Source organism: Eriocheir sinensis, chromosome 52 (assembly GCF_024679095.1).
Source record: "Eriocheir sinensis breed Jianghai 21 chromosome 52, ASM2467909v1, whole genome shotgun sequence".
Classification (NCBI taxonomy): domain Eukaryota; kingdom Metazoa; phylum Arthropoda; class Malacostraca; order Decapoda; family Varunidae; genus Eriocheir; species Eriocheir sinensis.
In genome coordinates, this window is record NC_066560.1 from 3,498,488 (window position 1) to 3,518,487 (window position 20,000).

A 20,000-nucleotide genomic window follows, 5' to 3' on the forward strand; every position below is an offset into this window, starting at 1 on the left:
TTGCTGTTGTTTTTCTTTTTTGATGTTCTTTTATTTCATATCATCCTCTTGTTGATGTTCATTGGTCTGGGTGAGCCGCTTTCCTCCCAGAAGAGACCCACCCATAAGTTTGGTGATGTTAGTTAGGGGCCGAAAGGTGGATGATGTTTCTTATATTTTTCTTCTCTTGATGTGCTTTTCTTCATGTTTTTCTTTTCCGATGTTTTTCCTGTTCTTTTTCTTCTTATTTCTTTTCTTCGTGTTTTTTGATGTTCTTTTATTTCATATCATCCTCTTGTTGACGTTCTTCGTTGGTTTGGGTGAGCCGCTTTCCTCCCAGAAGAGACCCACCCATAATTTTGGTGATGTTAGTTTGGGGCCGAATGGTGGATGATGTTTCTTTGTGTGTTACTTTTCTTGATGTTGTTCTGTTATTGCTGTTACTTTTCTTTTGCGATGTTTTTTTGCTCTTTATTCCCCTATTTTTTGGTGTTCTTTTCTATATCATCCCTCTTTGATGTTCTTTGGTCTGGGTGAGCCTCTTTCTCCCCAGAAAAGACTCATCCATAATTTTGGAGATGTTAGGGCCTGAAGGTGGATGATCTGTGTTTTTTTTATTTTATTTTCTTGATGTTTTGTTACTATATTTTCCTTTTTCTGGTGTTCCTTTTTATTTTCCTTTTCTTTGGTGTTCCCATCACGTGGATTGTCTACGACATCTAACGAGCTCCACCTGCCCGGGTTTATTGTTTGGAGTTTGCTCTCCTAGGCAGACTGCCTACCACGGCTGACGAGCTCCACCTGCCCGGGTTTATTGTTTGGAGTTTGCTCTCCTAGGCAGACTGCCTACCACGGCTGACGAGCTCCACCTGCCCGGGTTTATTGTTTGGAGTTTGCTCTCCTAGGCAGATTGCCTACCACGGCTGACGAGCTCCACCTGCTCGGGTTTATTGTTCGGAGTTTGCTCTCCTAGGCAGACTGCCTACCACGGCTGACGAGCTCCACCTGCCCGGGTTTATTGTTCGGAGTTTGCTCTCCTAGGTGTATTGCCTATGACGGCTCACGAGCCCAACCTGCCCGGGTTTATTGTTCGGAGTTTGCTCTCCTAGGTGTATTACCTATGACGGCTCACGAGCCCAACCTGCCCGGGTTTACTGTTCGGAGTTTGCTCTCCTAGGTGAATTGCCTACCACAGCTAACGAACCTCACCTGCCCGGGTTTGTAATCGGAGTTTGCTCTCTTAGGTGAACTGCTTTCGCTAACGGCCTCCACCTGCCCGGGTTTGTAATCGGAGTTTGCTCTCCTAGATGAATTGCTTTCGCTAACGATCTCCACCTGCCCGGGTTTGCAATCGGAGTTTGCTCTCCTAGGTGAACTGCTCACGCTAACGACCTCCACCTGCCCGGTTTTGTAATCGGAGTTTGCTCTCCTAGATGAACTGCTTTCGCTAACGACCTCCACCTGCCCGGGTTTATTGTTCGGAGTTTGCTCTCCTAGGTGTATTACCTATGACGGCTCACGAGCCCAACCTGCCCGGGTTTATTGTTCGGAGTTTGCTCTCCTAGGTGTATTACTTATGACGGCTCACGAGCCCAACCTGCCCGGGTTTACTGTTCGGAGTTTGCTCTCCTAGGTGTATTACCTATGACGGCTCACGAGCCCAACCTGCCCGGGTTTACTGTTCGGAGTTTGCTCTCCTAGGTGTATTACCTATGACGGCTCACGAGCCCAACCTGCCCGGGTTTATTGTTCGGAGTTTGCTCTCCTAGGTGAATTGCCTACCACGGCTAACGAACCTCCCCTGCCCGGGTTTGTTGTTCGGAGTTTGCTCGCCTAGGCAGATTGCCTACCACGGCTAACGAGCCCCACCTGCCCGGCGTTGTAGCCGAAAGATCTCCGGCATCTCCGTCGGGGTCCCGATGGACGCCGAGGCGCCCTGCCGGGAGCCCTCCAGTCCTGCCATGCTCGCCTGGGAGACCTTGGGCTCTCTGGCGCTCCACCGCCCCGCCGATTCGAATAGGGCGGATGCAAGAACTCGCTTCTTAAAACTACCAGACTGGATTATAAAATTAATCATAAATGCCGTGAAGGCGCCGGTCACCGCGTTTACCGGTTCTTGGATGAAGGACCGATGGGCCTCGGGGACGCGCACAAGCATCATAAGGAATCCTCGCCGCGGCTTCCGGCGCAGCATCCTTTTTCCTTTTCTTTCTTACTTCCAATTTTTCTTTTTAATTATATTTTCTTTCTCTGATTGACTGATTGATTGATTTTACAAAGTAAGAATTGGTTCACCAATTAACGTCTTTCAGGTACATTGCATTCACACACCTGCTGAGGGAGAACACCAGTGAGCGTGTTGACTCACGAGGACGGCCCACTAAAGTTTCCTAACATTTGTATTGGGCTGCCACTTCTCTTTAGTCGTCTGTTCATTTTTCTCTTCTTTATTTCATTCTATTTCTCCCTTTCTTTCATCCTTGCTCTCTATACATATATTTCTTTCAAACTTCTTCATCAGCCCCCTTTCCTTTCCATTCTCCCTCCCCTTCATCTCCCTTCATCCCTTTCATCCCCCTCGCCTCCCGCCCTTTGCTCTTTTTCTGTTATCATCACGACAGCTGTTTAATTTCTCTGCGGGGACTTTTTTTTATGTTCGTGGATGTGACATGCTTCCCGGGGCGTCCATGTTGTTGCACAGCACCCTAGAATATTCTTGGCAAAGTGCTTCAAATTTTTTAAGCTTTTTGCATCACGCCAGTACCTCAGTGGATTGACATCAAAAGGCAAAACACCTTCTTCAAGGTACGTTTCAAGTTCTGCCTTCACCACTGTAGTGTCATTTCTTGATGCACTTGCCATCATTTGCCCAGCTGGAGGCATGTAGGCAAAAAGACGAGGTCGTGTTGCACTCATGCCAGCCGAAAAGACGAAATGCTCACTCTCTTGAAATGTTTTCTTCTTCAAGGTCGACTGAGTTGACTCGGAAATAATTTTTTTTTTTTTTTACAACAAAGGAGGCAGCTCAAGGGCACACAAAAAAAGAAAACAATAATATAAAAAAAAGCCCGCTACTCGCTGCTCCTAAAGTAAAACAAAAGAGGTGGCCGAAAGGAAGATCAAATACAGGAGGAGAGGTGTCCTGATACCCTCCTCTTGAAAGAGTTCAAGTCGTGGGCAGGAGGAAATACAGATGAAGGAAGATTGTTCCAGAGTTTACCAGCGTGAGGGATGAAAGAGTGAAGATGCTGGTTAACTCTTGCATAAGGGGTTTGGACAGTATAGGGATGAGCATGAGTAGAAAGTCGAGTGCAGGGCCGCGGGAGGGGGGGAGGCATGCAGTTAGCAAGTTCAGAAGAGCAGTCAGCGTGGAAATATCGATAGAAGATAGAAAGAGAGGCAACATTGCGGCGGAATTTAAGAGGTAGAAGACTATCAGTATGAGGAGGAGTGCTGATGAGACGAAGAGCCTTAGCCTCCACTCTGTCCAGAAGAGCTGTGTGAGTGGAGCCCCCCCACACATTTTTTTTTTTTTACAATAAAGGAGGCAGCTCAAGGGCAACAAAAAAAGAAAACAATAATAAAAAAAAAAAGCCCGCTACTCGCTGCTCCTAAAGTAAAGCAAAAGAGGTGGCCGAAAGGAGGATCAAATACAGGAGGAGAGGTGTCCTGATACCCTCCTCTTGAAAGAGTTCAAGTCGTAGGCAGGAGGAAATACAGATGAAGGAAGATTGTTCCAGAGTTTACCAGCGTGAGGGATGAAAGAGTGAAGATGCTGGTTAACTCTTGCATAAGGAGTTTGGACAGTATAGGGATGAGCATGAGTAGAAAGTCGAGCGCAGGGGGCTGCGGGAGGGGGAGGCACAGTTAGCAAGTTCAGAAGAGCAGTCAGCGTGGAAATATCGATAGAAGATAGAAAGAGAGGCAACATTGCGGCGGAATTTAAGAGGTAGAAGACTATCAGTATGAGGAGGAGAGCTGATGAGACGCAGAGCCTTAGCCTCCACTCTGTCCAGAAGAGCTGTGTGAGTGGAGCCCCCCCACACATGAGATGCATACTCCATACGAGAGCGGACAAGGCCCCTGTATATGGACAGCAACTGTACAGGGGAGAAGAACTGGCGGAGACGGTACAGAACGCCCAGCCTCGAGGAAGCTGATTTAGTAAGAGATGAGATATGAAGTTTCCAGTTGAGATTTTGAGTTATGATAGACCGAGGATGTTTAGTGTTGAGGAAGGTGATAGCTAGGTGTTGTCAAAGAATAGGGATAGTTGTTTGGAAGATTGTGTCGAGTGGATAGGTGGAGAACTGTGTTTTTGAGGCGTTGAAGGACACCAGGTTCTTCTTGCCCCAATCGGAAATAATAGTAAGGTCTGAGGTCTGCAGCCTCCAGCCTTGAGTCGTTAAGTTCCTGAAGGGTGGGTCTTCTATTAAAAGAAGTTGAGTAATGCAGAGTGGAATCATCGGCGTAGGAATGGATAGGACAGTTCGTTTTGGAAAGATCATCAATGAACAACAGAAAAGAGGAGATAGGACAGAACCCTGTGGGACACCACTGTTAATAGATTTAGGAAGAACAGTGACCGCCTACCACGGCAGAAATAGAACGGTCAGAAAGGAAACTGGAGATAAAGGTACAGAGAGAAGGATAGAAACCGTAGGAGGGTAGTTTAGAAAGCAAAGATTTGTGCCAGACCCTATCAAAAGCTTTTGATATGTCCAGCGCAATAGCAAAAGTTTCACCGAAACGGCTAAGAGAGGATGACCAAGAGTCAGTTAAGCAGGAGATCACCAGTAGAACGCCCCTTGCGGAACCCATACTGGCGATCAGATAGAAGGTCAGAAGTGGAAAGGTGCTTTTGAATCTTCCGGTTAAGGATTGATTCAAAAGCTTTAGATAGACAAGAAAGTAAAGCTATAGGACGGTAGTTTGAGGTCACCCTTCTTAGGCACAGGCTGTATGAAGGCATACTTCCAGCAAGAAGGAAAGGTAGATGTTGACAGGCAGAGGCGAAAGAGTTTGACCAGGCAGGGTGACAGCACGGAGGCACAGTTTTTAAGGACAATAGGAGGCACTCCATCAGGTCCATAAGCCTTCTGAGGATTGAGGCCAGAGAGGCATAGAAAACATCATTTTGAAGAATCTTTATAACAGGCATAAAGGAGTCAGAGGGGGATGAGTAGGAGGAATATGCCCAGAATCGTCCAGAGTGGAGTTTTTAGAAAAGTGTGAGAGAAGAGTTCAGCCTTAGAGATAGAAGAGACGGCAGTGTTGCCGTCAGGACTGAGGAGTGGAGGGAAAGATGAAGACGTGAAGTTGGAGGAGATGTTTTTGGCTAGATGCCAGATGTCACGGGAAGAGTTAGAGAAAGCTAGGTTTTGGCATTTTCTATTAATGAACGAATTTTTGTTAGTCGGAGAATAGATTTGGCACGATTTCGGGCAGAAATGTAAAGTTCATAATTAGCATTAGTTTGAAGGCTCTGGTACCTTTTGTGAGTTACCTCTATCATTGACAGCACGAGAACAAGCGTGATTAAACCAAGGCTTTTTTAGCGTGAGGAGTAGAGAAAGAACGAGGAATGGCCTCCATTGCAAGATAATCACCTCTGTGATGCGCTGAGCACACAGAGGGTCTCTATCCTGGAAGCAATAATCATTCCACGGGAATGGAAAAGTACATCCTCAGGTCGTCCCACCGAGCTGAAGCAAAATGCCAGAAGCATCGCCTTCGGTGGGCCCAGAGGGTGTACAGGAGCGATAGGACAGGATGCAGAAATAAGATTGTGATCGGAGGAGCCCAACGGAGAGAACAGTTTGACAGAATAAGCAGAAGGGTTTGAGGTAAGGAAGAGGTCTAGAATGTTGGGCCGATCTCCAAGACGGTCGGGAATACGTGTAGGGTGCTGGACCAACTGCTCTAGGTCGTTGAGGATAGCAAAGTTGTAGGCTTGTTCACCAGGATGGTCAGTGAAAGAGGATGAAAGCCAAAGCTGGTGGTGAACATTGAAATCTCCTAAAATGGAGATTTCAGCGAAGGGAGAGTGGGTCAAGATGTGCTCCACTTTAGAATTCAAATAGTCAAAGAATTTTACATAGTTGGTAGAGTTAGGTGAGAGATAAACAGCACAGATGTATTTAGTAATAGAATGACAATGAAGTCTTAGCCAGATGGTGGAAAATTCAGAAGAGTCAAGGTTGTGGGCACGAGAGCAAGTGATGTCGTTGCGCACGTAGGCGCAACATCCAGCTTTGGATTGAAATTTAGGATAGAGATAGTAGCAGGGAACAGGTCCACAATCTTGGAAACCTTTTCCTTTTGCATTTTCTTACATGGCATCCATGCCAGCTTAAACCTGGGGCCCATGACAGCTGCGGCAATGACATCAGTCCGCTCAAGAAATGGATGCAACGTCTTTTTGATAGGTGACTGTAGTGCATATGCCAAGTTAAAGCAGTAGATCGTCGTCTTCACTCACATCTCATCCCCTACGCTTCCCATTTCCGTGACGTTTACACATTTTTGCGGGTGGATCCTTCTTCAGAGCCACCCATCCCTCAGTAACTCTCTAAATCCTCTCTTACTCCTGCTCCATGTGACCTGAGGATAATTTCCTCCTTACTCCCCACCCTTGATTTTTTTCCTCCTCCGCCTTCAACCTTAATGTTCTCCTTACTCCGCTTTCCCCGTGATCTGACGTTAATCCTTTACTCCTTCGCCTTCAACCTTAATCTGTTTCCTCCTCCGCCTTAACGCGGCTTAACATTACTTCTTTTTCTATTTCCTTAACAGTATTTATCCTCCTCAAATGGTTTTGACTCGAAATATAAATACAAATACAAAATACTTTTTTTTCTGGGTGCCAAAATACAAATACAAATACAAAATACTTTTTTCTCTGGGTGCCAAAATACAAATACAAATACAAAATACTTTTTTTCTGGGTGCCAAAATACAAATACAAATACAAAATACTTTTTTTCTGGGTACCAAAATACAAATACAAATACAAAATACTTTTTTCTCTGGATGTCAAAATACAAATACAAATACAAATACATTAAAATTGTATTTAAATACAATTCAAATACAAATACAATTGTATTTGATCCACCCCTGACACACACACACACACACACACACACACACACACACACACACACACACACACACACACACACACATGACCGCACTTTCAACCCCTCAGTGCTCGATGTGGACGTTCCCGATGAGGTGGAGGCAATGTGGATCAAAGCCACCCCCTCCCGCCACCCCCGCCAGGTTGACGCCATCATACTATGTGCAGTGGACAATCCACTCCGCTCTCCCTCCGGCCCTGCGTTAGTGAACCATCTTATCAATACAGTGGACGCTACACGTGTTAGGTACCCCGGCGCTAAGTTCGTGTTGTGTGGGGACTTAACGAACTAGACATTGCAGACGTTACGAGCCACCTGTGCCTCACGTAAATTGTTAACTTCCCACGCACGAAAGGGACACGCTGGACCTTATACTCACTGACCTGACGGACTGGTACTCCCCCCCTCAGCCCCTCCCCCCCATGGGCCGAAGCAATCACACCTCGGTCCTATGGACGCCCTCTCCTACCATCTCACAGAGGTGCGAAACGGTCAAGAGGACCACCCCGCCCGACTAAGATTAGGCAGTTTGGGCAGTGGTTGGTGGGTTATCCTTAGGTCGAGGTCCTAACCGTTCATGACGTCAATCAGGCCTATCACCACTTCTTCCCCACTAAGACACTACACACCCACCCACCCGACCTGCCTTGGATGACCTCAAGGATTAAGGCCTTAATGCATCAAAGGAACCGCGCCTTCCATGCGGACCGAGCAAGATACAGGGCCCTTCGCAACACAGTGGCGAAGAAGGAGTACTATCCCCACAAACTACAACACCTGGAGGGCAACAACACCAGCAAGTTGTTCTCCAAGATACGCCATTTGTGTGGCCTGGGTAACCCATCGTCGGCTTTCCCTTTTCTCTCCTCCTCCTCTTCCCCCCTTGAGACAGCTGAACTGATTAATTCTCACTTCTCATCAATCTTTCACAGCCTTCCCCCCTAGACCTTGCCTCCCTCCCCGCCTACCTCCCTTCCCCGTCAAATCCTCCCGCCGTGGAAGAGTTTCAAGTTGCCGAAAAACCCAGATCCATCAAACTCAAAAGGTCTACCACACATCTGGCTTTACCTATGAAACTTATCAGGAGTTTTCCTATGAACTTGCTACCCTCTTGCCTCCATCAAAAATGCCTCCCTCACTCAGAATAAATGCCCCACAGATTGGAAAACCTCATTCGTCACTCCCATCCCCAAAGTAAACAACCCCACCTCACTTAATGAACTAAGACCCATTGCTATCACCCCAATCCCGAGCCTGTTTTGTGAAGGCTTTGTATTTAGCTGGGCATATGATACTATTCATAACAAAATTGATCAGAGGCAGTTCGGCAACGTTAGAGCCTCCTCCACAACACATTGCCTCATTAGTTTCCTTGATATCATTCTTAAAAACCTGGAAACCAGAATAAAAAACTTCTTCTGCCCTCGCCTTTATTGACGTTCGGAAAGCCTTCGACCTGGTTGACCACACCACTGTCATCACCAAGGCCATAAACTTCGGCCTGCCCTCCCACCTGACATCCTGGCTGGCTGATTTTCTGACGCACCGGCACCAAGCTGTGCGTCATCAGGGCTGCACCTCCACCCTCCAGCCCCTCTCTGCTGGGGTGCCAAAAGGGGCGTGCATGGGGCCTCTTTGTTTCCTTATTCTGATTAACAATGCACTGTTAGACGCCCCTCATCGCTGGAAGTACGTGGATGATTCTACAGTGGGCATCTCCATCAACAACACAGCCCCTGACTACACGCCCCTACAACACATTCTGGACCGACTGCAGAGCTGGACGCAAGATAACCACGTCACCATCAACATCAACAAGACGGTGGTGATGCATTTTCACACCTCCACCACTGCCATCCCACCGCCAGCCCTGGAGGTTAGCCCTCACCAGCTGCAGGTGGTTGAATACACAAAACTACATGGAGTCACCCTGGACAGCAAGCTGAGATGGGGCAAGCACGTCACCACCATCATCAGGGCGGCTTCCTACAAATTTTTCATGTTGAGACGCATGAAAGCACTGGGAGCTTCCCAAAGGACGCTCAAGGACCTGTACACCACCTTCAGCCTCCCCAGACTCCTCTACGCCTGTCCTGCTTGGGTTTCCTCCATCAACAAGAACCAGCAGCGCCAACTACTCCCACCCGCCCTCCCTCCCCCACAAGACCCACAAGACACCACAATATAGTCCCGGTCAGAGCTCACACGAACAGATACCGGGTTAGCACGATACCGGCACTTGTGAAGCCCATTAACACCTCCATGATCACATGACACCTCCACCCCAACACACACACACACACACACACACACACACACACACACACACACACACACACACACACCACCCTTCCTCACTTCCCCCATTACCCATCACATAAAACTCACTGTATTGTATTTTGTGTATTTTCAGCCTTATGGCTGTCAACAAATGAATAAACCATTTATTATTATTATTATTATTATTATTATTATTATTATTATTATTATTATTATTATTATTATTATCACACACACACACACACACACACACACACACACACACACACACACACACACACACACACACACGAACAAACACACACACACACACAAAAGCAGATCCTCACCTTCACCTTGCTGCTCCAGTTCGACCGTTGCATTCTGAAAGGAAAAAAATATATATTACTAGCTGTTTGCCGGCCACGCAACCGTGTGCAGCAGATGACGCAGCAGCTCCCTCCCTGACGCCGCACAGGTGTCCACAGCGTTAATAGGCGCACATAACATCACTGTAGCCGATCCAGGATTCAGTACGTTTCCTACCTATAGTCTGTTCGGAGCATGAAGTCGGTTCAAGGTGTGGCAGATTCCAGAATTCCCAGGAGTACAGCGCTGCCAGTTCGACCGCCAATTATCAGATTAGCACTCTCTTCCGGCCTACCCACCCACAACCCACCTGTTTATCTCTCTCTCTCTCCCTCTCTCTCCCTCTCGACCCGGGGGAGGGACCTAGGGGGACACACCGACCACCACCACCACCACCACTACCAACATCACAACGTGGCAACATGGGAAAAAATCGCTGCCACATGTCATAGAATTTATACAAATCCTTGTTATAATCCTAAACATCGACACTCATTGTACTATGTAGCTTCCTTTACTATATACAGAATGTATAAAATATCGCTTTCAAATAGCACATGGATGGGAAATAAGAGAGACGCATGTACGAAGGCTGATTTGGCAGCATGGGTAGAGGTAAACGACGATACCAGCTCCACCTTGAACCGACTTCATGCTCCGAACAGACTTATAGTAGAAGGTAATGTTATAATTGTATTTTGTAAAGAATCCTTATAAACAAAAACTAACTAAAATTATGAGTATTCTTTTTCTTGAACACAACATTGAATAAACAACAGAACAATAAAATGAAAATACGTATAGCCACCGTTGCCAGGTCATCGTACTCAGAGCATAGTATTTACCTATTTCTGACGCCTAACTCTTGCCAAGAAACATCAGGATGTAACTCTTTTAACGCTAACTATAAATTAGTTTCCTTATTGGAGCCCAGAAGACAGTTTGGGGTAGGAAGTCGGGAAATATAATCGGCTGAGTACGACAATCTGGTAACGTTGAGGCTGTAGCCCCGATGCCCGAGGCAGCAAGCACGCCATTTTGCGGGTGTCAGATTCCTGAAATAGCATATTTTTACTGCACAAAGCAGGTGATGTCACTTATTGTGACTTCGTGAGCTTTCATATTTATCTATTGGTGGCAAAACTTTCATTACTAGTTTAATTTTTTACTAGTGACACAAATTGGTGCCTGTTTATCACAACAGAATTTCACTCAGACAAGTGAATCAAACCCCACAGAAATTTTACCAGTGTGTGTATGAATGAATACAAAGATAAGCACATACTTTGATTTAACTCTAGGATGTCTCGTGGAGCATTAATAAATAAAAACAAAATATCTGGATAGGCCACTCTAAAGCCCGCTACCGGCTATGGCTGCCAAAAAAGTCCCTCCTCCAAGTTTGTACTCCCCATTTGGTGATTGTTAGGTACGCCTATTTGCTCACCTGTCTCGTGGCGAGGCTTGGCACGCACAGCAGCAGCAGCAGCGCCGGCACCGCCCAGTGCGTCGCCCCGCGCGGCATGACGCCCGTGAGGCACAGGCCTAGAGAGGAGGAGGAAAATAAGACGTTCCTAATAAGAGAAAATGTGTCGGGCAAGTGATTAAATTGTAATAAGTTTTTCCTCGTTTTGTTTGCTTCCGTTCAGTTTACGGGCTCAAGCATTGTCCGGTATTACTGTTTGGATAAATTTTCACACTTCCGCTCACATATGTAAATATAATTATTTTTTGTCAGTAACGGCCGGGGGAAACCGGCTTTTTTTAGCGCATTAAATTGGATATTAAACCTTTGATAAATATTGGATATGGTCACGTGATAAATGGCCGCGGGGGTGCAGGCAACACGCTGCATTCACTGCACACCACCAACACTTTCCTCGATGATTTACTTACAAAGTTCGATATCGTGTGATGGCTCCTGGCAGACGATACCGACGACTGTTATCCTTGATGTTCAGTGTTGCACGGCAATCAGTAAACGACAATAATGTCTACGATCATTTAACGTTTAAAAAATATAAGTAAATTCTCTGAAGTAGGAAGGAGAGCACTTAACCCTAACGATGGGTGCGAACAGGAAGGATGGGCGGAAGGACGGACACACGGCAGGAAACACACAGTACCGTCCCTTGGAGGCACCAAGTCCCCGGCGAAGGCGTCAGCGCGGCGGCGCGGCGAGGCCAGGGTGACGGAGGGGACGGTAGGAGACGTAGCTGAAGGGAAGTGGACACACAAATATCAGCCTCCTCGTCCTTGCCCAGTGGCTTCCTACTCTCACCGGCTCTCCAAGTCAAACGACTCCTTTCCTTCTTCCTTCATTTCGCTTTTCCGCCCTCCTCCTGCCTCCCGAAGTGAACCAGAATCTTAAGACACTCACAACTTCCCTTCTCATTTCACTCACACTAGAGGCAGAGCATCAAAGATCAAGATGATACGAGATGATAAGAGGTCGATGTCTTATGGATAAAAGAAAAAAAATTGTGAACGCTTCACTGCAAGGGTGGAGGGATAATCGCTTTTAATATACCTGGGCAAGTGTTCTAATGACAAACTAATTTGCATTCAGCAGTGGTAAATGAGCACAAGTGTGAGCCATTGGTTTGTTGCCAATAAACACTTGGAGTCGTCGACGTTACTGGAGTTCGTAGGCACTTGAAGACCTGAATCATATCCCCTCGTAGGCGTCTCTTTCCCAGTGAAAAGAGGTTGAGTCGTTCTTCGCACGGCAGGGCCCTGAAGGGTGGAATCATCTTCGTAGAACGTAACTGGTTTCCCTCTAATAATTCAGTGTCTTTTCTGTAAATAGGGGACCAGAATTGTACCGCATACCCGAAGTGAGGTCTTTCCATCATTACTTCCGGCGTCTTACACTCGAAGTTCCTTGCTATAAACCCGAACATAGTGTTGGCTTTGCTATATGCTTTTTTTTACAGTGTTTTGCGTGTTTCAGGTCACTGCTGATTGTGACTCCAAGATCCGATTCCTCCTGCACGACCTGCCGAGGCTTCCCACGCATGTTGTATGTATGGTTACTATTTCTGAAACCAAAGTGCATGACTTTGCATTTATCAACGGTGAATGACATTTGCCACTTTTCGGACCACTGGATGATCTGATCAAGGTCCTTTTGGATGACTTCGCAGCAAACTTTGATAAGTAGGATTTTAGTCCTGTTTCCTAGTCATTGATGATGAAGATAAGGAGAATGGGCCCCAGCACTGACCCTTAGAGAGGAGGAGGAGGAGGACGAGAAGAAGAAGAAGAAGAAGAAGAAGAAGAAGAAGAAGAAGAAGAAGAAGAAGAAGAAGAAGAAGAACAATATTAAGAAGAATAGAAGCGAAAGGAGGTGGGAAAGATGGAAAAGGATACGAAAGCGAAAAGAGGGAAGGACAAAAAAGATGATGAGAGATGAGGAAGAACGAGAAAGACAAAAAAAAAAGAAGAGGAAAAGAAAAGATTGAGAGGGATGAGAAGGAAGGTAGCAGAAGAGGAGAAACGAGGAGGGGGAAGGAAGGGGAAAAACAGTGGAAATGGAAGGAAAGAGAGAGGAAGGAAGGGAAGGGAAGAGAAGAGAAGAGTAAGGGACAGGGAAGAGAAAGGAGAAAGTGGGAGAAAAAGGAAAGGGAAGGAAGTTAAGAAAAGAGAGGAAAGGAAGAGAAAGGAAGAAGGGGGATGGAAGGGAATGAAAAGGAAAGAAAGAACAGGGAAGGAAGGAGAAGAAGGTGAAGAGAGATAGCAAGGGGAGAGAAAGAAATAAGGGAAATGGAAGAGAAAGGAGAAAGTAGAAGTTAAAAGGGAGAAAAGAAAGGAAAGGGAAGGAAAGGATAGGAGGGGATGAGAAGCAAGGGAAAGAAAGGGAATGAAAGGAAAGGAATGGAAAGGAAGCAAGGGAAAGAGAAGGAAGTGAAGGAAAAGAAAGTGGGATGGAGGGAAAGAAAAGGAAGAAGAATAGAAGGAAGGGAAGAGAAGGGAGGGAAAAGGAAGGAAAGGAAGGAAGAGGAAGTGAAGTGAAGAGAAGAAAAGAAAAAGAAGGGAAAAGGAAGGAAGAGGAATGAAGGGAAAGGAAGAAGAAAGGAGAATGGATGGGGATTGGAGAACATTTAGGACTTCCTCGGTAGATATTACAAAGTTAGGCAATGCATGAACGAGATTTACGTTAGTATTATTGTCTTCGTTGATGTTGGTGATTGTGGCGGTAAGACTGCGAGTTAAATACCGAGGCAAAATAATTGTTTAACAAGTTCGCAACGCGTTGGCTGTCAATCACTAACTCGCTGTCACTGTCAATTAAGGGTCCAGTTTCACTTCTAATCGTCTTCCTGTTGTTTATATAACGGAAGAAAGATTTCGGATTATTTTTTACAGTTGGCTGCAATGTTTTCTTCATATCTACGCTTTGCCTGAAGGCCCGTCCACACTATGCATCATGATGCGCGCAGTGTTGAATGGACGTGTTGAAAAACGAGGTTTTCAACACGATGCAGCGTAATGAACGCACTGATGGACTATTGCCATTTCAGCAGAGATGCCGTTTTAGCGGATTTTCCGCTAGATCTGGCGGAATTGCATGTTATCTAGCGGGAAAAATCTTAAAATTGACAAGAGTAACTGGCGGATTTTCAAGTCCAATCTAGCGGCAAATTTCTATTGCTTCACCTATCATCTGGCGGATTTTTTAGGCCATCCTAGCGGATTTATAAATTTTGAGTTGGCAACACTGCATTTCAGTGCGACGCGCAGTGTTGCACCAACCATCGCAGTGGGAGTATGGCGCGACACTTTTCCTGTGATGGTTCGGTCATCATCCGCGCTTGCTTCCGCCAAACCCTTCGAGTGGACAAGGAGCAATACATTATATTTTATTGAGCTACTGAAGCAACATCCATCCATTTGGAACATTAAATGCAAGGAGTACAAAATGACGAACATCAGGCGTGCAAACTTGGAAACTATAAAAAACAGACTTGTCGAGTTTTATGAACTGTATAGTACGGAATGAGGATATCAATAAAAAACTGCACACACTGAAGACACAGCTCCACAGGGAAATGTCTGCCATGAAAGCATCAAAAAAGTCTGGAGCTGGCACGGAAGACATCTACACTCCGGAGTTGTGATGAGCTGCTTCTCCTGGCTGAGGAGAACTCATACGTGCATCCACTTCCAACTTGGATGAAGGAGACACTACTCAACAAGTTCATAATTTTATTATGTGTACACCAGCAATAATAACATTTTCATATATATAAAGATATGCCAAAGAAAGATTTTAATCTCTCTCTCTCTCTCTCTCTCTCTCTCTCTCTCTCTCTCTCTCTCTCTCTCTCTCTCTCTCTCTCTCTCTCTCTCGTCTAGTAGGCTATATGTCGCACTTACGTTGCTGCCAGCCTAGGCTATATATATTTCCCCACACACGTTGCTGCCGTGGAACAGCTCCTTCCTCATTGAAATATTCCATGAACTCATTCCTGATGGCTTTTGCCTCATTTGTGGGATGTCTCTATAATCTCTCCACGGGAAGAAGCTGCCTATTATCACGCCATGCCCCCGGTGTTACCACTCCATCTGCAATATTCCCACCGTCAAAGCTAATCAATCGGTGACTGACTCGCGAGGATGAGTTGCGTTGTGCTGCACTTCAGTCTGGACGCTAGTGTATTGTTTTCAACACCACTACTGCATCACATGGCTGCTACATGATGCATAGTGTGGACGGGGCTTGACATACTTTTTTTTACTCGCTGCCTGGCTTCATAAAGTCTAATATTTTCGAGAGAGAGAGAGAGAGAGAGAGAGAGAGAGAGAGAGAGAGAGAGAGAGAGAGAGAGAGAGAGAGAGAGAGAGAGATTTAAATAGATATTCAGACCACACAAATCCTATGGTTAAGACTAGGTGGTCTGCCCTTTAACCTAAGTGGAATCCTTTAAATTCAATGCCACCAAGACTCTGCATTTCAACTTTAGTGAATGTCAAGTTGAAGGAAGTGGCGGTCGAGCTTGTTTTCAATTGAATCCGTCGTACTGCACAGAGCCACGGATTAGCCCACATTTGTAAAATCACCGAGTATTTTGAACCATGAACATACTCGCGGTCTATACTTCACACACTAAACGAGGGAAGGTCCACAGCGCTTACTAACGTTACGAGGCTTGGTAATGAGTCTCGAGGGTAATGGTAACAGCAAAACCGGATGTATGAAAACGTAAAATGCTGAGCGTAAAATCAGGTCACCATAAACAACTTTCTCGGGGTCTCCACACACCAAACGAGGGAGGACACACGGCTCTTGCTATCGTCACGTGGTTTGATGGTCGAAAGGGTAATGTTGAAAGTAAAACCGAGTCAATGTATGAAAACCTGAAAGACGTTGAGAATACGTAGTTTCGATAAACTATTCACAAACATATTAGTACCTAACGAGCGAAGACACAGTGTACAGCTCTCATTAACGTCACAGGGGTTGTTAATGGGTCCTAAGGGCAGTGGTAATAGTAAATACTGGGCCAGTGGATGTATGAGTTAAAGAACACGTTCCTATACCGCTGACATATGACACCTGACCATGCCGGCTGCATATTTACATACTGTACCACAGTACTGCGCAGGGGAGTGGGAACGGGTGAGCGACACCGTTGGAAGGGGTACTCAAACAGACCTCCCCGACACTCGCTCGCGCACACCACCTACTTAGTGTTTTTTTTCTGTCTTCTTTCGTGTGTGTGTGTGTGTGTGTGTGTGTGTGTGTGTGTGTGTGTGTGTCATCTTTTTTTCTCTCTTTTTCAGGTGCAAAGCATATAACACAGTTCAACTCATGATTTTCATGGTTGAAATTTTTGACTCCTATATGAAGAAAAGACTTATAGACATTGCTGTAGGAAGGCGGAGGACAAAGAACATAAGTATGGGGACACTGTCCCTTGAAGCCGTCACTCCCCTAGGCAACGGAAGATACACGTGAGGAGCCAGTCTACCGCATCCCTTACTATACTGTAGATATGGAGGCTGGCTTCTGTGAGTCTAATGTGGGACAGAATGGCTATCTATGTAAACATCAGGCCGCCTGCGCAGAACACAGCATGACAGCCCTCCCCCCAAGTATTCACTGCCACGAGTGAAAAGTGAAAACAGGCGGTGGCTGGCGTCGGTGGCAGTCGGAGAAGAAAACACCCCTCCAGAAACTTTTTTTCAGAGGGTTGTTAGAACCACCGCCAGCCGTGGAGGCTGTCAATAAAGTAACAGGAGTTCCAGAAGATGAAGAAGAGGAAATGGAACAACAACCAGTCAGCAAAATAGAGAAACTGTGCAGATATTTCTGAATTTTGTCGCAGCTCTACAAGATGAGAATGAAAAACACGGAAATGAACATACCGCGGCAGCTCTCACCACAGCTGTAAAGAGGATAAAAAAATAAAAAAATTTAAACATGCTAAACAGCATGTTATAGAGTTTGGGGAGTGACCTCTGTGCCACTGGAGCTGGCCGAGGAAAGATTCGGTGCCAACCATCATCAATTGCTTGAAGAGCACAAGGAAAACCTAAGGGCGCAGCACCTCTAGGAAAAGGACGTAAACCTAACTCTTTGTCGGAAAATGCCAAGTCGAAGCGGCCCAGGAAGCTCGCTAAAAATATTGCCAAAAACTTGGCTAATGCCAAGTCCCATGGGAGTGGCCATTTGGGTATTCATCTACATATGTACTAATATTAAGTGCATGCTTATAAAATTTAATATAAGAGTATGTATTCTCCTTCTTAAAGAACCTTTCTTATTGACCCCACGTTTACATAATATTAATGTCATTGACTTACACTGACTTAAACGATAACTCATTGAGAGAGAGAGAGAGAGAGAGAGAGAGAGAGAGAGAGAGAGAGAGAGAGAGAGAGAGAGAGAGAGAGAGAGAGAGAGAGAGAGAGAGAGAGGCAAATATATTTCTACGATAAGAAAAATGCTATCAATCAGTGGAATATCAACACACACACACACACACACACATAGTGTGCAGAGAGAGAGAGAGAGAGAGAGAGAGAGAGAGAGAGAGAGGCAAATATATTTCTACGTTAAGAAAAATGCTATCAATCAGTGGGATATCAACACACACACACACACACACACACACACACACACACACACACACACACACACACATGAAAGAAGACAGAAAAAAAACACTATTAGTAGGTGAAGGTGTACGCGAGTGAGTGTCAGGGAGGTCTGTTTGAGTACCCCTTCAAACAGTGTCGCTCACCCGTTGTGTCGGGGAGGTCTGTTTGAGTACCCCTTCAAACGGTGTCGCTCACCCGTTCTCACTCCCCTGCGTACAGTATGTATATGCTGCCCGCATAACCCCATCACTCGCCATACACACCTGGGCCATAGATTACTACATTACTATAACTATCATCTCTAAGCATCACATTCAGCGTCATAATACTTACCTTCAGCATCTTTTTTCTGCATCTCAGCGCCCTAAGCATCACAATTCTTCATCTTAACTCCCCACAGCATCTGTAAATATCACCAACTTTTAGCGTCATATCCTGAATCATCTGACAACTCAAAACACCCAACGAACACTTGAAGAATAACATCGTTTTCCTCGAGATCATCAGCCACAGAGATACATTATGCCTATAATATAATCACTGTGTCCGCCCTATGAGATCATCAACCAAAGAGATACATAAAGCCTATAATATGATCACTGTGCCCGCCCTATGTCACCTCAAAGTTCATCAGTGTGAAAGGAGACATGTATGTAAATAATGATACGAAAAGCCACAGCGCAGGTCACCTTACCTCTCTGAAGACCACGGGCAAAGCGGAAGGTCACTTTGGAGAGAGGAGGGAGGGCAGGAAGGAAAAGGGCTGGTGGTGACGTCATGGTACTGCTTCGTGCCATTGCTTCGTCGTAGGTCTTGAAGGACATTGGTAGTTTGATACTAACACAACAACAGCGAGGGAGGAGGAAGGGCGCCGGGAGGGAGTAAAGGGAGGGAAGGGGGACCCACTTATGACTGCACTACCTCTACGAATAACAGGGAAAATGGGAGGGAGGGAGGAAAAAGGAAGGAAGGAAGGAAAGAAGGATGGAGAGAAGGAAGGGATAAAGGAAGCAATATAAAGGATAACTCTCCTTGCTATATGTATCGCCACGGTCTGACCACACGCTAGACTCGAAATCCTCGGATGGGCTTGGAACTCAGGTGGCGGGTCTTTGGGTGCGGCTTGAACTTGGTGTATGTGTGGGCTAAGTCTATATATACCAAGTCAAGTTACTCTGCTTCAAAACTGCGACCGGTACGCGCAGGAGGCGGTTTTGAGGCGGAGCAGCGGGATGACGTCACTTGAAGCTAAAAAAAATAAAAATTACCCGCCAGTTCAGGGGTGACTAAAGTTGGGTCCGTATGTGCACTCTTGATGTGCATTATCGCCTTCTTTCACAGCGCGTTCAGGCAAACCACTGACGAAAAAGTATGTCTTTTTATTGTGCTATTGCGTGACTAATTCCAATGCCTACAAACGGCGGTATGGGGTGTGAGGGAAGGCATGTTGAGGTGATTGATTTAAATTAGTCCACCTTTCTTCGTTTTCTCTAAATCCCTGTTTCTACATTCTCTAATTTGGCTTCAAGCAGTGTCACGCATAAACCACGCCTCGGCGGTGTCTCCTCCCACAAACCTGCGTATGACTTGACTTGGTGTATATAGACAGTGTGTGTGTGTGTGGGGGGGGGGGGGGGGGTGACATTCACGCGCTAAACTCGTGATCACCAGCCGATACCCAGCAGGACTCAGATGACGGGTCTTTGGGTACGGTATGAACCTAACTTACACCCGGTAAGCCCCACTCACACTTACTTAATGACCTGATATGACCCGCGACCTCGAAATGCTGTGAATCCCAAGTAATAAACGGGAGAGAAAAGGAAGAAAGAGCACAGAAGAACATATAGGAATACACACCTCCAACCACTGTCCTATACCTTTTCCTGATTAGAGAGGTAAGATTACATTATTCTTCCATAAAGTACTTGATGAGAGAGAGAGAGAGAGAGAGAGAGAGAGAGAGAGAGAGAGAGAGAACAAGCAAACGTGGTAAATTTAGTCTGTACACACACACACACACACACACACACACACACACACACACACACACACACACACACAGGGTAGACTGGTAGCAGGTAATACATTAATATCAGCTCCTTTCCTTCCTCCAACTTTTCTGCCCCTCCCTTCCTTCCCGTC

General features: G+C 45.9%; 2 long non-coding RNA genes across 5 annotated transcripts in view; both read right to left on the reverse strand.

Moving 5' to 3' along the window:
* Window positions 1-1,166, reverse strand: part of LOC126982907 (uncharacterized) — a 1,257-nt gene extending 91 nt beyond the window's left edge. Inside the window, exons 1-3 of one of the 3 annotated variants that reach the window (XR_007735397.1) lie at window positions 1,053-1,166; window positions 917-984; window positions 1-848 (exon numbers count right to left, since the gene is read on the reverse strand). The exon at window positions 1-848 is cut by the window's left edge and continues 91 nt beyond it. This is a non-coding gene — a long non-coding RNA (uncharacterized LOC126982907). Of the gene's footprint in view, window positions 849-916 lie in introns of all 3 variants that reach the window. The other 2 variants (XR_007735396.1, XR_007735398.1) reach the window with 2 other exon arrangements.
* Window positions 1,167-9,635: 8,469 nt separating this feature from the next.
* LOC126982910 (uncharacterized) overlaps window positions 9,636-20,000 on the reverse strand; it is a 24,091-nt gene continuing 13,726 nt past the window's right edge. Inside the window, exons 2-4 of one of the 2 annotated variants that reach the window (XR_007735400.1) lie at window positions 18,189-18,258; window positions 11,197-11,294; window positions 9,636-9,764 (exon numbers count right to left, since the gene is read on the reverse strand). This is a non-coding gene — a long non-coding RNA (uncharacterized LOC126982910). Of the gene's footprint in view, window positions 9,765-11,196; window positions 11,295-11,645; window positions 12,647-18,188; window positions 18,259-20,000 lie in introns of those variants that run through there. The other variant, XR_007735399.1, reaches the window with a different exon arrangement.